The 24,514-nt window shown below is 33.1% G+C and overlaps 2 protein-coding genes across 2 annotated transcripts in view; one reads left to right on the top strand and one right to left on the bottom strand.

The window, feature by feature from the left end:
- LOC127836895 (complement factor B-like) overlaps positions 1–24,514 on the top strand; it is a 132,474-nt gene that overhangs the window by 5,314 nt on the left and 102,646 nt on the right. The window lies entirely within an intron of this gene.
- LOC127836894 (uncharacterized) overlaps positions 1–24,514 on the bottom strand; it is a 168,376-nt gene that overhangs the window by 70,017 nt on the left and 73,845 nt on the right. The window lies entirely within an intron of this gene.

Here is a 24,514-nt window from a genome sequence, read left to right as displayed (position 1 = left end):
TTGAGGATTAAAATAGTAACACAGTTTAAAATACAGTATTTATGTATTGTGTCTTATATAGCAAAATGATTTGACCCTAAAAGTTTCCGACTGTAGTAAAACTGAAATGTATGTCATCGGTGAAGTATTATATACAAATATCCATCGATTTTTACAATATCTATCTTTGTAAATATTTTCCACAGTATTTTTTATTTAAATAACTTATTTAAATAAATAGTAAAATTACATGCAATTTACTTTGGTCATACTTTATTATTAATATTGCTTTAAAACATGCGAATATACTTGTTTATTAACGTTATAAAGAGTAACAAACTATGCTTATCATTTGTATACTATTGGTCATATTTATTAAAAACTTAAATGGATATATTATCAACTTAACTGTCTGTAACAGTTTGGCAAAACATATTTCTGCAAAACATACAAAATTCGTAAAAAGCATACCGAAATTTCTTAAGACGCTTTTCGACCCGGATGGAGTGGTGTACATGTATAAAGTATAATGATCGAGTGCTTTTGATTCACACAAAATACGCGAAACTGTATATTTATTGTTGGAATTCGAGGACGAGTATGCATATTAAACAAATATCACTTTTTACTTATCGATCTTTGCCCTGAGGAGCAGGTATTATCAAATTTAAATAAAGAAACTTTTTATTGAAAAAGATTTAACAACTTTACCAACCGTTCAATTTAGATACATCAAAGAAGGCATAACTAATCCGACGTCCGAGAATGTTAATGTCGACATCTATGATATCTATGGTAATTATGGACCAAAACCAGTTGCGGAGGTTGCTCTTACAAAAACACTTCGGTGTGATGATAATGGAAAATGGAACAACGAAATATTGCCCAACTATGGCATTTGCAGAGGTAGGGTATGCTTTTTGTTAATGGAAGTTAGCTATTGAGACGCAAACAAATTTCAAATAAGGAGATAAATCTTAAACACATCTGTGATATTGTCACTAGCATAATGATATAACAAATCAAAAGTGAATAAATTGACAGTGCTTAAAGCCAGATGAGGACATGGATTAGTTTGCATCGAGTATGGATGTCAATATTTTCTTTTTTAAACTTTGTTTCAGCATTCGTGAATGACAGTTTGTCAAAGCGTTGACAGTTTGTCAAATCGTTTTTACAAAATACACCATCTGCCTCGACAAATGCTCTATATATGTTCAATTTAAAAATTATTTTTTATAGCAATTACGTGTGACGCAAGGTCTTATCAGAATATACGCAATGGAGTGATAACAGACTACAAACACGTCTATGGCTTCTTAGAGTTAATGACGCTCCAATGTGATCATGGGTTTCGGCCAAAAAGCAATCGAAATTATCTGCAATGTCTCGCAGACGATAGTTTTGATAAAGACGACTTAATGTGTGAGGGTAAGAATTGATATATATCGTTTAATCGAATAACAGGTTACTGCCTGATCTTTATGTAATATATCAGGCAAAGCTTAAAATAATATAACGTTATTTTATTCGTACAAAGCCTGATATATTAGAAAAAGATCAGTCAGTTATCTGTTTTTCTGCTTATCATACCCCTACGTCATTTAAACAACTGCATTTTAAGCGGGAAAAAATATGACTTTGTCGTTTGACGTGTTCATAATGATAAATCATCTGTCGATAATACCCGAAAGGGGAGTTAGGCAGTATATATAGATTGATAGATAATGACGTCATGAGCATTTGCGCTAAATATTTGTAAAACATGTTTTTTGATGTTTGTGTTCCATTTTGTGTTTAAAATATAGTATATCTTGGTATCAAATTATTTGTTTTGTTGATTCTGATCTTACTAAAAAAGAGTACTTTATAGTTGATTCCTAGTAATATGAACTACCTCCTATCATCGACTGATATAAGAACTTCCTGTTGAACTGGTAGTTGATATATGCAGAATAACAGGTTACTGCCTGATCTATCAGGCAAGGCTTAGAATAATATAACGGCGAGGCTTGCAAAAAAAGGCAGTAACCTGTTTTTCTGTTTATCATACCTCTACGTCCACGATTTTAAACTAATAAGGAAAAAGCCGCAAACAAAGCTGCAGTTTTAGCGGGAAATAATATGACCTTGGTCGTTTGACGTGTTAATAATGAAGTCATGAGCACGCGCGCTTAATATTTGTAAAAAATGTTTTTGCTGTTTGTATTGCAATTTGTGTTTCAAATATATTACATCTTGGTATCAAATTGTTTGTGTTGTTGAATCTGATTCGATTTTAATAAAAATGATTACTTCATAGTTGATTCCGAATAATATGACCATCCTCCACACATAACTGATATAAGAACTTCCTGTTGACTATGATATAAAAATATATATATCAGGAAACGTTATATCACGCAGATATCAATGCGGTGGTATGATAAAAAAATATATCATGGAACGTTATATCAAGCAGATATCAATGCAGCGGTATGATAAAGCATTATACGCATCAGTAAAAGCACGTAAGAAACATGTATATAAAACATAAGAAAGCGACCTTTCAGTATAATGATTTTGTTTTATGTTTTAACGCAAGATTTCATTTATGTTGTTTCAGCAATTACTTGTATGACGCCACCAGAACCACTACACGGTACCTTAGAAATTACACAGCTTCATTATTTTCCGAACGCGACCGCTGAGTTTGCATGTGACAATGGCTATACCATGATTGGATCACCCGTGTGGGAATGTCAGTCCGATTGTGAATGGGATAAGTCATGCATCCAGTGTGTGCAAGAAGGTATAGTCCATAGAATAAGTGTGACCTTAAATATAAACGAAAATTTAAGAATCATTATCGTCTATTTTAAAACACCTGCATAGGCTTATTTGCTTAATCTAAGTTCATTCTTTTATAGATAAATCACGTAAATACATGTCCTTATGCGCATTTTATGTACTTTCAGTATTTAAATACAAGCAAACTAACATCACGATAATACGCAACGATGTGTTTCACATTGTAACAGTGATCAATGTAATGAATACAGCTGCTTCTTATTGATATAATGGCCCGTCACTTTTTATTGTCTACAATAACAGACCAACTGAAGAAAATCCCCCAAAGCGTATAGACATAGGAACAACGATTGAGTTTGCCTGTAACGACCGTTTGTACGGCGGTTCGACTAACAGGACTTGTCTGTTCAATAAGCAATGGAGCGATGGACCTATAGACTGCTCAGGTAGTTATTCCTTTCTCCTTCCCTCCTACGTCAGCAATAAGGAGAGCATGTAGTATTTCATAAATTGTTAATTAAATAATAATAATCATTATTATTACATAATTCATGGCTCTAGATAGAAATGGCAACGCCGATAAAAAACGCATTGAAGTATATTAATGGAAGAAAATAGCAACCATGTCCATAAAAAAGGTGGGCTAAACCGATTACAAATGGTAAATAAGCGCGCCGATGCGGAAATGAAATGTATGGCGTCTTTACGTTTTGGCGAATTCTAAGCGAAAGTCGACCATACGCGTACGGAAATTACGATGCATACTTTTCGTTGCAATGCTCGTATTTATTATTCAATACAGCAAATAATTAAAATCAAAAGAAATACTTCTTATTATCCACTATTTTGAAACAGAACACAAACTTTAAACATACGTTGAAAAAAAAATCGAAACCTCGGATCACTGCTAAGGATGTATAAACATGTCAGATGAACTAGGTGTAAAAACGATCGTAAATACGTTCCGTCCATATCTGATATAAGAAATAGCTTTACTGCTTGCAACCTGTGAATACTTAAATATGACAATATTGACGATATGTAAGGAGATACATTATATTATATCCATATAACTAAAATCAAACTGTTGAAGTATTTTAAATAGACAACATTAAAAATGATTACTTTATAGTTGATTCCGAGTAATATTACCATCCTCCGCCGCGCGTGACAGCTGTATTTCAGCATTGCCGAAATAAAGGAAAATGTATTCCAGCGTGGTTTATTTCGACAATGCACGTCTGATGATGGGATAAATTGATAAAGCCAATGCGTTTTGCATAGCTCATCAGGGCATAATACAATATATTACAACGTCAAAATGCCATGGGGATAACGTCATATCAATTATGACGTCATAACGTCAATAAATATTAAATGAAATTTAATTGGGGTTTAAATACATGTATAAAATGTCGGGAGACAGTGGTCTAGTGGTAAGATGTTAATCTAGGGATCGGAAGGTCCCTGATTCGAATCCCGCTCAGGGCACTGGATTTTTCTGAGCAAAAAATGTGCCGTGGCTGTCTACGGCGCCATATGTATATGTAAACGGACGACTTAAATCCCAGTAATCGGTGGGTTAATGTCGAAGTCGGCTGAAGATGCATTCGTTATTGAAGCAGACTATAAACCGCACCTTTAACCTTTGTTCTTTTGCTAACCTAGCTGAAATATTATTCGAAAATAGCTTATAAAATGGAAATATTTTAAATTTTGGTTCATAATGTCAACATTCATCTAAATGTTTACTTAAAGGCATCTGTCTTGTTGAGGGGTCTCGCATTTGTTGTTTATGGACAGATCGCCTATTTCTAAGTGTATCGCCAGTTTGGCATATAGAATATTTTTTGCATCCACTGCATACTAATACACTAATACATAAATCACAGCGTTGGCTATATCAATATATATTTAAAATCCCAGACACGTGTATAGTTATATATATATATATATATATATATATATATATATATATATATATATATATATATATATATTATGCAGTGCATGCATAGCCTATGTGTGTGAATACATTACCTATTGTACAATCGATAAATCTATGCAGCCACGCATATCGTCTCTTCTAGAGACCGGATCCCACAATGGGATAAATAATATGAATATGATACGATTATAATTATATTGATTTATCGGTCGGAAAATCAAATCGCTTAAGGACTGAACAAATTTACTACGGCGAGGAGAACGCTCTCTTACGGCTCCAAAAATAAACCTGAAAATACTTATGAACAATATAGCAGTCATCGGCCATTTTTTTTAACATATAAATGTTTATATATGTATGTAGTTAGCCATGCACACGTCAAATCGGTTATATTTGTAAACATTGTGTGCCGAATTATGAGATCGCACAAATCCATGTAACATATCTCAAAAATTTATTCTTGATAAATGAATCTATTTTTACAAACAAAATATGGTATTTTGATGATTTCAGATCGTATCGTTATTTCATGAATGGTCATATAAAGCATATTTGTAATAGTGGCGGAGCTACGACTGCAAATATATTATTCACATGAGCACTTGTGAATGCAACTGCGATCTTACACTGATATCAACTCCTCTAGTTTGATTTAAATCAATTGGCGATACATTCAACAAAAGCTTTGCTTGTGCGTCATTAAGTGTTGTGCATTGTTGCGTTAAACATATGAAAACTTCACCATGACGGATAAATTCTGCAGTTAATAAATCAATTCAGTTGATAGGCATATTGTTAAAAATAATTTTAATTACGGTGTTCACTTTCATTCTGATTAAAAAAATACTACTAAATAGGATATTGATTTAATTGAAATGCTCGAAGAAGGAACATACTTACCTTTTTGTTATATCGTAAGTGGTTACAAGTATGCAAGTTTAATCAAACAAAGTAATAGTTGCAAAAATAAATATATATTTTTTAATTTTATACGCTCTATAAACTTTTATGTGTAAGTTTTTATAAATATTTATTTATGTGTTGTATGCACAGACCTGCATTACAGTTTTTAAATTGAGTTAGGAAAATGACTATGCATATATAATGTATGTTTTATTGATATTGAAACCAAATAACACTTTGAAAAATTTTCGGCATGTATTGCTTTCCGGTACCGTTTGAATTATTATCTCGATCGGTAATTTGCAAGCATGTTTTTTTTCAATAATAATGATAAACAATACACAATATTACTTGGTTTAAAGGGGCTGTCCAACAGATTGTGGCATGTATTGAAACTTGTCATTAAATGCTTTAAATGCTTTATATTGATAAATTTAAACATTTGAAATAAAAATCTCTAGTAAAACTACAATAATACAATTTAAAAAAAAGAAAAAAAAAAGTTACCCTCAATAGGGTTCGAACCATTGACCCCTGGATTCCTAGAGTCCTGGAGTAAAAAGCCACGTGCCTAGACCATTCGACCATCCACTTTCATGTGTAAAGCGATTGTATTTTTTATCTGTATAAGCAATCCTCGTAGTTTCCCATACTATCGTTTCGCGTCGATACGACGCTATATCTGTTGGACGGCCCCTTTAAAACAATATAATGCATTTCTGAATTACTGACCGATATGGTGTATTGAATTCAGAATTATGATTGTATTATATTTCCAGGCTGGTCTTTATTTTCTTCTGACACCGCGATTTATTTGAAAGAAGCTTTGGAAAACACTGTTTCTAAGGAAATTGATAGAAGAGAAGCAAAAAAAAATGCCAGTGAAGAGGCGAATGTCGCTAGTCTTCACAACGAATACGGCATTGATGCGAACATTCTTTTGGATGTTTCAAGAAGTATTACTGATGAAGATTTCAATACGACAAAGGCGTTTGTCATCGCTTTAGTAACGAGAGCGCCGATGGCGCTGAAAGCATAGTTGCAAGATACAGGGAAGATGCTGCTGAAGTAAATGTTAAGGTCAAAATATACTAAATAGTTTCCTTATATGTTTCGATATAAAAGCGACAACTTCGAGCAAAAATAAATACAACATTTTGCACATAGAGACCCCCATAACCATACCTTTTCTTGACGGGCATTCTTAGCTTAATCAATTTAAGCAATAAAACAGATATTTCATGTTCAAACCAAAAAAGAATTCGACTCAAATAAAAAAAAAATCTAGTGGATTGTAACCTTTTGCAGTGCCATTTTTTACTTTAATCTCCAACTTTATCCTATTTCAGGGATTTAGTAGTGAACACCTATGCTTACCTTCTCAATATCTCCAAACGATAAAACCAGAACAACAGTATAAAGTGTATAACATGCCTTCGAGGAAAATATGATGATTTGTTTAGAGAGTAAACATAAATGCTCTAAAGGGCGCTTGGCAGTATATATAGATAGATAGATAGATAGAGTACAGCCTTCATGACTCGATTATTGAGTATATTGTAACCTTAACGATTGCTGACATCAAGAGTCGCCCCCCTTGTTACCAATATGTTCTATTTTTAGAAACGGGAATTCCAAATAGTGACGAATGTGAATGGTTACAAAATGACATAACTATGAAAATAAATACGTAGAATTACATTATTTCACGCATACCATTATGCAACCATCCGTTTTCTTTTCCGACTTGATACATTTACAGATTTCCATTTAATATTTTACAGACACAACACTCGTCCAGAATTCGCGCGAATCCATTAAATCCGATGCCACATTTTAACCGTTAGCTCTACTCGTAACGTTAATTTCTGGCTAAAAGTAAGTCATTTTAACTTCAATTAACACATCTCTATTATTTTCAAACTCTACTTCATCAAATCCATAGAAAGGCAGGTCAGAATCCATGTCATAAATCAGAAAACATTTGACCTCTCACAGAACAGTAAACAAAGGAAATAGAAATTAGGTGCGAGGTCACTATCAACAAGAACAGAATTGTTTTACGAACGAAATTTGTTTTAGTTTCTTAGAAGGTTTTTTCACGTAAAACGGTCTTAGAAAAATTCACTAAAAACGGTGTCAGCAATATTCTTGGAAGAAAACGTAAGAAAAACGTTTCAAAAAAAAAGAGTAAGAATTACCATAAACTAAATTAAAAAGATATTTCGTCTGATTTTTGATCAGGTAAGGCTTCAAAATGGACAACCATTCGATGTGTGTTTTCAAAATGTCGTATATACCTTAAGCATAGGTGCGTTGCACCTATGCTAAAAACTGTAAGTCTTTAGAAACATAATCTGTTTATGAATATCCATGGTATGTGTGAAAGCGCACGTGCTAGAATGCATGTGTATTTGTTCGTGCTTAATGGCAGGATACTGTGCGTCTATGCTTGCGTGCGTGCATCGCAGCGTGCGAGCGTGTCTTTGTGCGTTCGTTCGTACGCATATGCGTAAATGTGTTTTGCCTGTACGCGTTATTGTGCATGCGCTTTTCTGTTTGCGTTCCAACACGAAAATTTAATAGGTCTGCATAATTTGTATAATTTAAGCTTGATGTAAGCACTGACAATGATGGGACCAGAGTGACAGTGAATTTATTTGCTTCCGATATAATAAACATCATCCACCAACGTGAGGCGCACCACCAAAATGAAGAATTCATAGTTGAGCGAATAAATAAAATAACTCGCCTAGACGTTACAAATGGCAAAGGTAAAATATAACTATCTTTCAAGACACAATATGAAAACTGTTGTTAAGTAGTTTAAATGCATCGCCCTAAGCGTGACAATTGTAGCATAAGCAACGATATCTTAAAAAGATCATGATCTCATGATTTTATGCCGAATACGATCTTCCACATGTATGACTTGCTTAAAAACATTAATAGTACATGATATGTGTTTGTTTTGGAGGCAATAAAGTCAAATGTTAATCTCAGCAAATTAGAACAATAGATATTTAACGAGCGCATGCACACAAACACGATTGTGTTTGCGCTTTTTGTACGACTTAATCGACGTAAGTTACAATATGAGCAACGACCTGACCCGAATAACATAAGCAAAATCAGATTTAGTATTGTATTCATTAATTCGTCAGATGATACAAATAGTACCAGAACGATACATTTATATATAGACATTATCGGAGCTTGTAATAAATCTTAATAAGCATGTCATCTTAATCGTGGGCACTTTTTAATGGTTAACAAATATACGATTAAGACCGTCAACATAGCTCAATTGTTATTCGGAAAAATCGTATCCAATCGTATCAAATCGGTTTGTATCGCATGAAAGCGAAATTCGTGTTTGACCGTCGGGACGATCGTAATTGATATTATGCAAGAGAATCCTCGTCCATGTCTTAAACGCGATCTTAAAACTAAATTTAAGTTGCAACTTACATTTAAGTCAAAAAGAAACACGCAGTTTTATGAACATTACTAAATTCAAAGATCGCTCATAGTTGATATGTTTCTTAAAAAACTCGTAGCTAAAATCTGTCGAAATACGTTTAATATGACTGAAAAACCTGTAACGGAACCAGGTTTCGTTTTAAATCTCTTACTTTGGATAAGACTATGGTTTTATTCAACAAACATCGTAAGTTACCTTGAAATACTATTACTCAGGAGGTACACATTGTTATTTGTGCTAAACTGTTAAAGCGTATTTTGTTATGTATACAAAACAAAATTACACGTTGACAGTGATTTGTCCTGTTTTTAAGGAGAAAATGAAATGTGATTCAAACAAAATAATTATTTGAAGAGTCAATACTTAAATTGAGTCGATATGTTTTTGTTATATCCTTGTGAATACAAGCAATTATTATTATTATCTTATGTTATATCTTCAAGTATAATTTTCGAAAATAGCAAAAGCTTTGACGATTTATAACACGTGAAAGCACTTCATGTTGTTCTCTTTATTCAGGCCATGGAACAGCTATAAGTTTAGCCTTAGATGATGTGCGCAATGACATAGTAACCAAACAATTTATAGAAGCTGAGGCCTTACGGCAGCAGGTTGTAATCCTAATAAGTGACGGTAAGATGTTATTTTTTAATATAATGAGGATGCTGTTACACTATTTTAATAATTGTATATCCTTTTATTGAAATATTTGACATTTGTAAACACAAAAATGTCTAATTATTCTTCTGATAAAACTATATTTTTTATATAAAGATGCTGCTGATTTTGGAAAAAATAAGCTTAAATGTAAAACGATTTTCAACACAACCATCATCTTTTAGTTCCATGCAACTAACCTTTAATCTCCTGTCAATTGAACATGATAAAATGAATGATAGAAAACGACATTTATTACGTTATAAGGAAATCAAATAAGTATATGTATGTTTAAAAGCTATCTTGATGCGGATAAAATATCTACTAAATGCACGTTTGTGTATTTAACTGTTTGCTTATCACACTTCACATACCGTCGCGTATTGAAGAAAATTCAATTTAAGACTATATGCTTTTCCAAAAATAAAGGATTTATATTGTCATATTCTGGCAATAAGTGTGTTGAGTACATTGATCTGAAATGTTTTAAGTCTTATTGTGTCCAATTTTAAAGAATTGTTAAATGAACCGACAGAATGATCATATGCGAATGCGAAAGTGCTAACACTTGTACCTTGTGCAATATCACATTTATTCACAGTCAAATAAAGCAATATAAGGCATTCATCAAGCCAGGGATCGAACAATATCCTAAGGTGGAAGAGGTATTACGCACGGTGAGACAGTGTGACGTTTGCAATGACAATGTCAACTAGCATGGCATGAGTACTAAACTTGTTCCAGAGCTTAAACATGTTTACCGTTGAATGGTTTTCCAACGAAAGGAATAATGACATCGTTAGGCGAGTTTTTATATTCTTCTCCCATTTAACGGCATATTCGACAAATCAACCCCTTATCTTTGACCTAGATAGCTGGTGTTTGCGCGCGGCAGTGCTTTGCAACAGCGTTTTTCGTAGTTAATTGAAACAACACTATCTACAAAACCGGTGTGCTTAATCCGCAAATGTGTTCTAATCTCTTTAGGGGTAACCATTCAAAAACAACAAAACACTTTTATTTTAGTTTATTAAAGTAAGCTATATGGAATTTGAATGTGCTTCTCAGTTATGCCGTGAAAAACTGTGACATGTGTGAATGACATGGTTCCCTTCTTTTACACATCGATAAATCAAGCACTTCACTGCCAAATGAAACCTTTCCGTGTTGAGAGAAATTATTATAAACATAATGAAGGATATATTTGTTTGAAATCAGGCGTTCATCCAATTTGTTTTTCAAAGGAAAAAACAATAATATAGAACTTTTAGTTTTTTAAAGTGTAAAAACTGCGATTAAGATCAATGATACAAGATTAACCAATGGGAGGCGCCTTATTTTTAAAATTATAATGCTCCTGAATACGCATTACTTTGTCATTATTAGGTGTATGCAATATGATATATAGTTTGTGTTAGTGTAGTTTGAAACCTAATAAAAACTATAACAATATAAATTTGTAGAAAAACAAACATGTACAGTTTAAGTTAAAAGACTGTGAATTAAAAAAAAAACATGTAGACCATCTTGACGATCTTTTGGGGTACCAAGAATTTGTAATAAAAGAAAAATACAGCAAGATAAGCCGTGTGATACTTTCGATTAACATCCTCAGGCCCTGAGAATATTTATATAAACTCGCAATTGCAACTTTCCAGAAAAATACACACAACGTGGAAGTCCCATCGCAGTTGCCGAAGATTTGAAAACAATTCCAGGCGTCGAGATCTTCTGCATTGCAATCGGTACAAAAAACGATACCAACGCATTTCGCGTTATGGAAGAAATGGCTTCAAAAATTGATGGTCAACAACATTTCTTTGCTGTCGATAAAGATTGGGACATGACGGAAACCATACTTAAAATGATAGAACGTAAGATTTGATACTACTATTATGACGTACTTTTATTTTTGTCGGATATGGTTATGCTTATAATGTCGAACACAATCGTAGAAAACTTTGATCGCCATATTTTCGAATTGACGCCTTATTCTTTATACCGGAATTTACAGTTTTGCTTTTGTTTAGTCACCTAAATATTGATGTAAAATCTTAGCATTGAAAGGTCATTAAAGATCTGAATGAACAATCAAACTCCTACGAATATAACCCCGCTTGTAGGAAAGGTCTGAGACATCTTGTTAGCTCAAAGGATAACACAAGCATGTGTGTACATTAATCTTAATAATAAAAAGAATATACGAATGTTATTAAAAAATAATATGTATCTATATACGCTTCACTTACGGAATAAAATTTCCAATATTGTAACATGATTTATTAATTTAAGAATTACGGCTGCATGCATTTAATCAATGTGCTGAGAAGTAAAGTTTGTTGTTTACAAATTAAGAGGAAATCATCGCCCAATATGGTTGTCAAATGCAACTTTCTCATTTTTATGTTATGATGTTATCCGTTTATGGACCAATTCATTTGAGTATGACCGGTTTATACTATTTGTTAATAATGACATGCAAAATGTGTGTTATCTGTAAAAGAGACATAACGACGCCAAATAACCCTACCCCTATTAAACACAGAGTATAAAAATGGTTCAAAACAGACCATATTATCTACCTAGCTTTTATTAAAGTAGTAACAATGAATACTTGATAATATCTTTATATGTATTTTTGTATTTGATATCCGCATCCATTTGAACTCGAACTTATTCAAAAGCATTGCGCACTATCATTTGATGTTTACTCCACAATCAGTAAAATTATCAATTTTGCAAATTCATTAATAACACTTTATGTACATACCATGCATATTTATTTATATGAAATGAACTGAAAGTAGTGCATGTTTTCCCAAAACTAGAAAAGAATCCATGGACATGTTTTTATAATTATACATATTTATACATTGTGAAGGAGCTTTTATTACACCAACATAACCATGTATATATACTTAATATATATGAAAACAAGGGCTGTTTGTAAAACATGCATGCCTCCCATATGGGCTGTCAGTTGTAGTGGAACCTATTGTGTGAATACGTTTTTTGTCACTGTGACCTTGACCTTTGACCTAGTGACCTGAAAATCAATAGGGGTCATCTGCTAGTCATGATCAATGTACCTATGAAGTTTCATGATCCTAGGCCTAATTATTCTTGAGATATCATTAGGAAACCATTTTACTGTTTCAAGTCACTGTTACCCTGACCTTTGACCTAGTAACCTGAAAATTAATAGGGGTCATCTGCTAGTCATGATCAATGTACCTATGTCCCTATGAAGTTTCATGATCCTAGGCGTTAGCATTCATGAGTTATCATCCGGAAACCATTTTACTATTTCGAGCCACTGTGACCTTGAACTTTGATCTAGTGACCTGAAAATCAATAGGGGCCATCTGCCAGTCATGATCAATGTACCTATGAAGTTTTATGATCATAGGCCTAAGCATTCTTGCGTTATCATCCGGAAACCATTTTACTATTTCGAGTCACTGTGACCTTGCCCTTTGACCTAGTGACCTGAAAATCGATAGGGATCATCTCCCAGTCATGATCAATGTACCTATGAAGTTTCATGATCCTAGGCCTTAGCGTTATCATCCGGAAACCATCTGGTGGACGGACCGACGGACCGATGTGCAAAACAATATAGCCCCTCTTCTTCGAAGGGGGGGCATAATAAAGATAATATTATCTTCGAAAAAATGATACCGTATAAGCTGTCGTCATACCATTTGAAACTCAACAAAAAACAGCTTATGAATTTCAGGGAAAAGATAAATTAAAAAATTAACATAACTGTGTTCAATATACAACGAGAACTTAGAAATTGAACAAGGATATTGATGTTTTATTTTCTTATTTTTACAAATTATTTGGCAGTTATTAAGATCACCAGATGTTCTAACACAACTATAAATGAATATGAAAAGTAAACGTTTAATGTTTTAGTGTTCACAATTTGATAAACCGATAGTTGTATCCAAGATGCTATGCACTTTCCTTTTCAATTTTAGACACTCCTGATTTTTCCTGCGGTGCTACAATTCCGATTCGAACAGACACAAAGAATATCAGTCAGTCTAACTATGGTCTGTCTAAAAAGCACGCGTGGCCATGGATGGTCCAGTTGCGTCATGTGAGTAAACTATTAAGGACGTTGATGTTTTCGTATTTTTAACAAGCTGATTGCGTTGTTCCCAAATCCAAAAAGCCTTTATATGCATTTTGAAATATTATTTTGTATAAGCATAAGAATATTTTGTTTTTTTTTATCTGCATATTGATATTATATTGTAAATGCATATATAATATTATATAATGTTATATTCGCAAAAGGAACATTATAATTTATATGCATATGGAATATTTTAGTAATCCATATGGATATAGCAGCAAAGTGAAAGACGTTACCATTCCGGGGTTCGAATCAACGGACTTTCTTTTATTTCTCGTGTATAATGTCTCCTTTGTCAACAATACCCTTAAATAAAACTTTATCTACAAACTGTCATATTTAGTTTGTGCAAGTATCTTATTAATTTTAAAATTATTTTCAAATATTGTTTCCTGTTATAACTCCTCTGTTGTTTCTGGTAGTTGTTGTTTTAACAACGTCGTAAATTGTGTTTTTAATGTTTGATTTACTTACATATGCGTGTATTAATATATGATAAGATAAGCAATTACCTATGAAAACATGGTGTATTTGCAGACAGAAACACATCTTTGTGGAGGGACTCTTATATCAAACAGATGGGTTCTCACCGCTGCCCATTGCTTTGACGCCGCCCCAAAAATAAACAAAGTTATTCTTAGTATGGTGATATTGGTATTAATATTTTCATGTCTTTCCTTTCTTCGCGTTAATTTAACGAAGTTATAAGAGTGAGGGTTCAGTTTGCAATTAAGTCCTAATTAAGCTAAAACCGTATTCTTTAATAACTTTACTTATAACGGTGAAGAAAGGAAAAGATACTTATTGTGTTCATTCATTTGAATAATATTTTTACAAATCATAGTGTATACACTTGTTTAAAGGACACAATATAATTTGCGCGTACTTATGTATAAAAATGGGTGAACATAAAATAGGCAGATACTGTAAGTATACGAAATTCTCTCTGTAATTTCCCTATTAAGGAGGTATACATTGATTCGAGCGAGGAATTGTTAGTTTCAAACATTCGGACATATAATCCCAATAATTACTGTTTTCATAAATAAAAAATAAGTCAACTTAAAGTTGTAGAAACGCACATATATTCATTTTATAATACAATGTCTTCCATATATCCGTAAGGTCGTATAGATCGTCCCACCCCGGAAATAATATATTTATTGTACCTCAAAATTAGGAGACACTATATCCGAAATATGGCCTTATTTATCCTCATTGTAAGTACTTTATATTCTCCTACACACCTAGGATCCCATTTTCAGGATAATGAAATAAAACAAACCAAGCCGATTCCTAAATTCTCTTAATATCATATGAACTTTGAATAATCTGTTGTACATGCAATAATAGAAATATGTAATATGTAGTCTCTATCAATCATATAGAAACTAATTTTACTTTTCTCTTTATTTCTTTTAAAAAGAACAATGGCAAACCAGCACTCTAGACGATGGAAGCATACAACAAGATGTACCGGATTCCAACGTATTCATTCATGAACAATATGTTAACCCCGGTGGAAATACAAATTTCAAGTACGACATCGCCTTGATAAAACTACAAAACAACGTTTCAATGAATAGCGATCTCCATACAGTGTGTCTGTGGAACAACGAAACAGCAAGTAGTTATACCATTGCAGTTTTTTTTTCGATAATAAGAAAGATTATGTCAAATAGCCAAGTAAAATTAAATACCCGTGTATCTGTTAGACCTGTCACGTGATAATAAATATTATCACACTTGCAGAGTATGCTATATACAAATTTAGATTGTTCTTATTTAAAAAAGTCGATACTTTTTTAAGCTCAATAACTAACTTACTTATTGGTTCATTAAGTAATATAACCAATCATCTAGATACCTATTTACCTACTTTCGTTCTTACATATCGTCTTACCTTCTTACTTGTTTACCCACTTACTTACGTACGTACCAACATATTTAACTTTTTACCTACGTGCTTATTCACTTACTTACTTACGTACGTATTAACTTACTTAGTTACTAGCTTATTTGATTACTAGCTCATTTCGTTGGTTGGTTGGTAGGTTTAGTGGCTATTGCTTGCTTTCTTACTTACCTGCACGCCCGCCAGATCGCCCGCCCGCATGCCCGCCATTCCGCCAGCCCGTCTTCACTTACCCTTTCCTACACTTACCCACATACCCACTTACCTACATGACTAAATAACTAACAACCTACCTAACTCCAAACCCACTTACCTTCTTCTTGCTTGCTGTCTGACTTTGTCACTCACTCCCCCGCTAATATCTTTCATGTTGTTCTAATTTAACCATGTTTAGATGTTACGAGGTAGTAATTGTTGAAAATCTTTAGCCATAAACATGTAAACAACTGTTGTTAAGCTTTGATTCTTAGACATATTTTTTTTCTTTTATCCTTTTAAGATGGCACAGATGTCTCGTATGAATCATTGTTCAAACCTCAGTCGTACGGCATTGTAACCGGATGGGGATATAAGCAAGGCACTGACAAAAACGAGGACAGCATGAAGCAAATGCAGTTTCCAATACAGAATTTCACTGAGTGCAAAAACAACAAGAAGCAAGCAACCATTCACTTTGACGAAAGCCTCATGTTCTGTGCAGGAACTAAAGGTATTTTCTTTTTTATTTTGAATTTAAAGTTTGTGGCTTTTTTTCCCTATGAATCATCAATTGTGTTGTTTTTTTGACGGTCAAGACTGTAAAACCGATACCAATAAAATTTAAACATGCACTTGTTTACAGGTATCATCGGCTTCGAATAACCTAGTAATTGTCTGGTTGTTCATTACATATCTAAAATTTTCTATGTGCTAAATATTTAATCTGATAACATATAAATCTGATAAAAGTTTATTAATTTGACAGTTTGGTACCTCATTACGTGGCACTCGTGTTGTCGTGATCGCTTATTAAGCGGATTTAAAACAAACGGCGTAATTATATCAATATATTTTTATTGTAATTTTAGATGAAACAAAAATAACTGATGCCTGCAAAGGTGACAGCGGCGGTCCATTCGTAGTTCAACATCCAGGCAAAGAGAACAAATATATCCAAATAGGTAATCATTGCATGCGCCATGCCGTTATACGACCATCGAATATGGATTGCGTGGAAATATGTTACTTGACTTCTAATAATAACGACAATGTATACTTGTTATCAATCATACAGTTTGCGTTTCTTTCACATTGCCCTCTTTATCTGTACACTTGTAATGTTGCATAATAAGAAAAATCGTCACTAAAGCACGGCAACATAAATACGCTGTTAATTATATACAAGATGATTGACCTCTGGTAAAAAATAGTTGTGCATATTCGCACACATTTCTTAACATGTGTATACTACGAATTCCTCAATATAAATAAATTTCCCTTTTTAGAATTGTCCTTATTTCATGTAATTCTATTTTTCCTAACAGTTACTTGATCATTGACATGTGCATAAATGACGAACATTCGTGGTATTGTTCAAGGGTACTTTTTGAGTTATTTCAATGGTTGCAAACATGTGGATTGGTGAATCCTTAAGCCTAATGTACAAAGTTTATTGTTTATGTTTGTGTACTTCATGAGTTATTACACTTCACTTTTTGCAAACGGACAGGCAAACGAAAGAATTAGCAGATGAAACCATATAGCTTATATTTATACTAATACAAATGATGGTTTCTTACGGATGTTTTTAAAAATTACAATTTTAATTGATGATCTTACCGAAGTAACATAGATCTGCACTTCGACCTCTGTCGACAAAGGTCTTGCATGTTCCTCGAAATGCCCTTAATTGGTTTAATGATGCATTTTGAGTATTCACGTTGTTAATATTTCAATGTTTGATACTGAGCGGAAATGTAAATGGATATTGTTTTAACGTCGTATATCCACTCCTAGGTGTTGTCATAAATTATCGTTCACGTGTTTTCGGAATATAATAAGTCGGAACAAAATATAAACATTTCATACTTAAATAGTTAAATATATTGAGTATAATGCAATCACATGTATCATGTACAGTTTTGAGTAAGAAAAATATGACAGTAAAAGAGTGAAAAAATTACATGCAAATGCTTTGAGAAACAAAGGAAAACATCATATATTATTTAGACCAATTAGTTGTGGTCCATGATTTCAAAAGAAAACAATAACATCAAAAAAGCATATTACCTCGGAAATAATCATATCAACGACGTATGTGCTTATACTTGCAGGGATTGTTTCGTTTCAAACACAGAAAGGCTGCAGGACCCACATTCTGGATGGCTACTATACTCGGCTTAACGAAAATCTGCTTAAATGGATCGCATCAAAAATGGAACAAAATGCGAAATAGCCAATAAGAAGTGCCGAAATATTGGTGTTTTATTGGCAAAATACGACGGAGTGATAAGTGTCATGCATTGTATATATTGATAAAAAAAGTGAATAATGGGCTATATTTAAATTTAAAAAAGACTAACAATAAAAAAGCTAGTCCGCAGATTTTGGTAGTTTTTGGTGTTCGTTATTAAGTGCTGTAAAATGTATAAATGATAACATCGGAATTTAAGAAAACTTGTATAAAACAAGTAAATAATTTAAGAAAGAAAAAAATAACGACTCAGCCATCCGGTGTGTTTCGTGGAATATGCATTCTTAACTGATCTTTAGCAATCCTCGTTTTGTGACAAAACATAATGAATGAAATAGAAACACTCCAATGTATATATCTGTTTAGCTTGTAACGCTTTTTAAATACATTTTTAATTAGTATTGCTGATAAACAAAATAGTTCCATAATATGCCTTCCCTTAATTAGTTTTATTTCACTAACTTATATATAGTGTTTTTGTTGTCTGAGTCTGTGTTCAAAAGTTTGAAAATTTTCATTTTGACAGTCTATAAACAAATCCGATCAACAATCAAATAAAAAAAAATACAAAGGGCAACCAAAGCTTTACATTGGTAAAATTATTTTGGATTCCGGGATTTATAAATTTATTTCACAGTATGATAGTGTAGGAACGTACGGTTTGTAAGGTGTAGTGTGTCATATAGACGTTTTTTTCAACATGTTACTTGCAATGTACATATTTTAAAGTGTATGTATCGAAACGCGCAATCTTATAACCTAACTTGTTGCGCAGATATAAGTAATAATTAAACCCTGTGCAATTAATAAAATACCATAATCAAAAGCAAGAAAACCAGTTATAAGGATCCAAATATATAAAGTAAGTAATCAGAACAGGTAACGGACTAAACATCCTATTATGCAGTGAGGTTAAGTAATGTTATGTTCCAGACGGTGAATCTTGTACAATAATTTAATACTTTATGTAATATGTGTTTTTATTTACTTAATGCATTTGAGTTTAAATCATGAAATTATCAAAACATGTATAGAGTTATTATGTATATGTTTTCATTTCTTCTTCCCTACTATGTGTTAAATTGTGATGGCTGCTATTAAACACAAAGAATAATTTTTGGGTAGATTAACATGTATGTTTACCACTACTTCTGTACAATATTCTTTTTGAAAATCATTGTTTATTAGAATTTGTTAGAATTAAAGCTTTGTTTCATTTTCCAAATAATGTTTTTTATGTATAAAATGTAAACGTGTGTATAAATGCATCATACGAAAACAATATATTATCAGCATAACCAAACGAGTTGTGTTTGTAGTTTTGCTTGATTAAATAATGGTGTTTTATTAGGGCCAACGTGTAATGGTCAAAGCATATGTCCTTTCGGTGTATATTTCCCGACTTGATCATCTTGAACATTTGTTTTAAAAGACATTTACAGTATTACGGTTTATTACACAAATTGCAACCTGAAAACCTAGGATCGATCCCGCTCATGTCTTTTGTATCAATATGTGATTATTATATTGGACATAATAACTAAAACATTAGCATTTTTCGGCATATTTATACTCCGTTATATTTATAAAAAAATACCATTCCATACGTATCAACCACTAACTCATTTTTTTGCGGTTAATTGAACGAATGATAGTTACGCAGCGGTTAATTGAACGAATGATAGTTACGCATAGAGGACACAAACGGCAATTACGCACATGCTGCCAATCAAAAATAACGTCTCGAATAAGCTCACTTTGGCTGGTTAACAAAAGTCAAGATTAATCTGCACTTAATGCTAGGTGTATTTCTCATAGTTTCCATTTGACTTCGCTATACATTGTCGCATTACGCAGGACATGCTTATCGTATTGGAAGGTTATACGGCTGAGAAAATGTAAAGAATTGCATTATAATATGCACTTTTTAACAACAAAGCATTTTATTAAGCTACATATTAATTCATAATAATTGTCAATGCAAACTCAGTACTACACATACACGTACATGTAAAGTGTTACGTATAATTTGACAAAGGTGTTGCTATAAACTAATGGCAACATTTACATGCATTCGGTGATCAGGTTCCATAGCTTTAGTAAGTCCCGATCATTATGTATCTTGTTGTATGTACACATTCCTTGTTTCCAAACAAAAAAATGATGTACGTCTCTTATGGAAAGGGAATAAAAACGTGAGTTCCTCATGAACTACGAAGACAATTTTTGTCACGAGAGCGTGAGAGCTTTTATAAAAGGATCAATGTAAGACTGTCAATGAGTGGTTAAATTGGTTTGCCTGGTGGATTTTTTAATATATTAACGGGCGTATGGATGAATATACATTTTTAGTTCATATTTCTCAGATGTACTTCTGGGCTTTTATATGAGTAACCGGAATTTTGAAAAAAAAAGATTACATTAATTATTCGTCAATTTTACTTGTGAATTAATAATGGTCGTCCCCTCGCAGTTAATTGGTAGTTCATTGAATCAAAGGCGATTTATTGCATTAATTTAATAAACGGGCATAATTTACCAAAGTATCTTTTTCATGCTAAGATTTTACACAGGTATTTGATTTAAATCGCTGCTTTATTTGTGTGTAATAGCGAAAACGCGGAAATGATTACACGTCAAAATAATTATGAATAGTGTTTTTATCTGATCTTAGTTGGCTTGTTTCATTAACTGCACTCAGTGGTTAAACAACGAAACTTCACAATCTTTAAATTATCATTCATATACACAACTAAGACACCCAGATACAATGCGTATCAATCGTGACTTTCGTAAATGTTAGCTGGTAATGGTAATGTTAAAAAGACATTTTTAAACTTGAAGAAATATCTTCACAAAACTATGAAAATAATATTTCAATATTTCAGTAATTATTAACTGGGCATCAAACAGTTTCGCATCACACTTTATCAAGTTTGTATCAGTGCTCCCGGAACAGACTTCTCGTTTGGTTGTGCTAATTCAAATAAGAAGAGAGCAATAATAAGCAGACGGGTGCCTCTTAACAATCTAACGCCACATGAAAGACTTGAATAATTAACCGCAGAATGGCGTCTTTTAAGTTTTCACATTTGCACTAAAATAAGTAGATAAGTCTCGACCTGCAGTTGTACATGATTATTGTAGTAGATAACTGAGGTCACTTAACGATATTTGTATAAATATGTGTGAAATATGTATGGTAGCAGCAGAATAAGCAGTCGTAAAAGTAGTAATTACACGAGATGTGTTTGTCAGAAACACAATACCCACTTCTGCGCCGCTTTGAAGCAATATATTCGACTTTTGACCTTGAAGGATGACCTTGGCCTTGACCTTTTACCACTCACAATGTACACTCTATGAGATACACATGCATGCCAAATATCAAACTGCTATCTTCAATATTACAAAAGTTATTACCAATGTTAAAGTTTTCGGACGGACGTACAGACTGACTGACAGACGGACGGACTGACGGACAGTTCAATAACTATATGCAATCCTTCGCGGGCATAAAAATAAAAATAAGAGTTAGTAGAAGTAGAACTAGTAGTAGTAGTAGTAGTAGTAGTAGTAGTAGTAGTAGTAGTAGTAGTAGTAGTAGTAGTAGTAGTAGTAGTAGTAGTAGTAGTAGCAGTAATAGTAGTAGTAGTAGTAGTAGTAGTAGTAGTAGTAGTAGTAGTAGTAGTAGTAGTAGTAGTAGTAGTAGTAGTAGAAGTAGTAGTAATAGTAAAAGTAGTAGCAGTAGAAGTAGTAGTAGTAGTAGTAGTAGTAGTAGTAGTAGCAGCAGCAGCAGCAGCAGCAATAGTAGTAGTAGTAGTAGTAGTAGTAGTAGAGAATCAGCCTAGTCATCTTCTCTCCGTTGAAGAAATTAAATTGAAATCGTGTTTAACAGCCATATTTGTCTACAATAACACGCTAGTGAAATATTGCTAAGAATAAACTGAAAGCATTTTTCATATTCGTTGAAATACTCCATTGGCCCTTGAAACGTCCAATTTAACTTCATCCACTTATATGGTCATTAACCGTTATAAGCAGTTTGTCATTAAACCGGAATTAGCAGTAGGTATTTCGCAAACGTTAAACTCAAACTTAATAGTCTACTAACTGGCGCCTGCAACCATGCACGAGGATGTTATGTCAAGGGCTGCGAGATTCCCAATTATCCTCATAAATACTGTAACCTGAACAGAGAAACACGTGAGAAGTCCGTTTTGCGAACACGTATACGAACTCGGTAAAATAGGTTGTGACACTTTATTAGGCCCGTATTCTCAAATATAAAATACTATTTGTAATGATACTTTTTTCCAACTTAAAAATATGTTTTGCTTATGGTAGTCAAAACCCACACTATAGTGAACTGCACGCTCGTGCGCTTATACTATACAGCTGAAGAGTAAGGATTTAATCGATACATATACTTGTCTGGATTACTTACTTCACGGGACCGGTTTACATGGGCATAAAGTGTTTCATTTAAGGCCTTAAATTGCTTAATTTAAAGATCGTTACTATAGAGTACAAGTTTAGTAATCAAATTTAAGAAAGTAAAGAAGCTATGTTTTCCCATCCGGAAACGATCCAGTCTTCGTTGGAATAAACTGCTATCGCATAAACCACTCAGACATTTGAAATACTACATTACTACTGTATATGCATTTAGCACTATATATTAGTGATCCACGTGTTGTCACAAATACGAGCGAAATAGACAGACTCTTAAACCAAAGGGCCTCTTGAACGAAGTATACTTAATCTATGATTTGCTCTTGTGTTTTCATCATCGCTTTCCCACTAAGTACGTGCTGTTTACAATGATCGGAAGATTGTGCGCAAAAGCCTTTTTTACGACCCTTACTTGTTAGTCTTATGAAATAGCTTTATTCCGAAAAACAAAACACTTGACGATCAGCACCGGATGTTCGCAAATTGTCACATGATCTTGACGCTAAAAAGGCCAGACCATCATTTAATTAAGTGAGAAGTATCTTTGTGAAATTGAATTAAATATTACTGTCATTAATTGTAATACATCATTATAGTGTTCGATCACAAAATACCACGAGTTTGAACTTTATTCTACTTTCTCCGGTGATTGTAGAGTAAAACGTATATGCATAAACATAAGTGTATAATCTACAAGTTTGAAAGAAAGTTAAATTTAATACAGGTGGTAAATGATGTTGTGTTCAACTGATTTTGGGTTAAAGTCTATGAAACAAACCGTAAACCGTTCATCAAACGAATCCTTTGCAAACGTGAGCCGTGTTTGTGGCGAAAAGTTTTCAAAGGCCTCATGAAATTCACATTAAACTCATTTAAATATGACTTAAATTGCAAAAAGACTGTACGAATAAAAGCATGTCAATAAATAGTTTTATATATCATAACAAACAAACTCGCACCATTCGAGTAAGACATTACGTTGACATATTGATATTACGACTTGTACTTTTCTGCATTTTTTCACCTAATTGCTTTACAATGTCCACGTTGATAAGCATGTCAATCATGCGTGAAAAGATTACAATCGCATACTTGTATGCACTGCAAATAATTTATATAGTATTACTCATAGTTATGAGTAAATTTCTTATTCTCTATTCTCAAAATACTAGTAAAATCTCATCATCTTTATAACCCATATCATCATCATTATCATTATCAAACAAAAAATAAACCAAAGACAAAATAGGAGTGAGTGCTTGTATTTGACAGGACTTTCAACATATAAATGCAAACAACAATTCTTCTGACGCCCGTATGTGTTGTATGTGCAATGGATATAGACCTCAACGGCACCGCTCATTTGATGAGCCTTGAGACGACTGGAAACAGTGTAACATCTTTGTTCAGGTGTATAAAGAACTGAAACGATACTATTTAAATGCTGTAGGGCATGTACTTATGAATTCTTCACATGCACATGTGTGTCATGTGAAAAAATGCAAATTTATTCATAACAATTAGACGTCATGTATATATCTCAAATAAAGAGTTACTGTTTGAATAAACTGATCCCGGCCGATGCCCAAAGTGCACACAGGACGCCCACAATGCCCATCAAGCACGCTAACTTGCTTAAATATTATAAATTAACAATTGTGAAACATTAATTTGTTCAAAGAAGCTGCTAATATCTGCAAGATTCATCCATCACCACCAATCAAGAGAAGTGTACATGACTTCAAGTACACCCCATACAATAATCAGTAGTAATAAACGATTCA

Source organism: Dreissena polymorpha, chromosome 7, assembly GCF_020536995.1.
Source record: "Dreissena polymorpha isolate Duluth1 chromosome 7, UMN_Dpol_1.0, whole genome shotgun sequence".
NCBI classification, from domain to species: Eukaryota; Metazoa; Mollusca; class Bivalvia; order Myida; family Dreissenidae; genus Dreissena; species Dreissena polymorpha.
The sequence above is the reverse complement of the archived record's forward strand: the minus strand, read 5'-3'. Positions and strand labels throughout refer to the sequence as shown.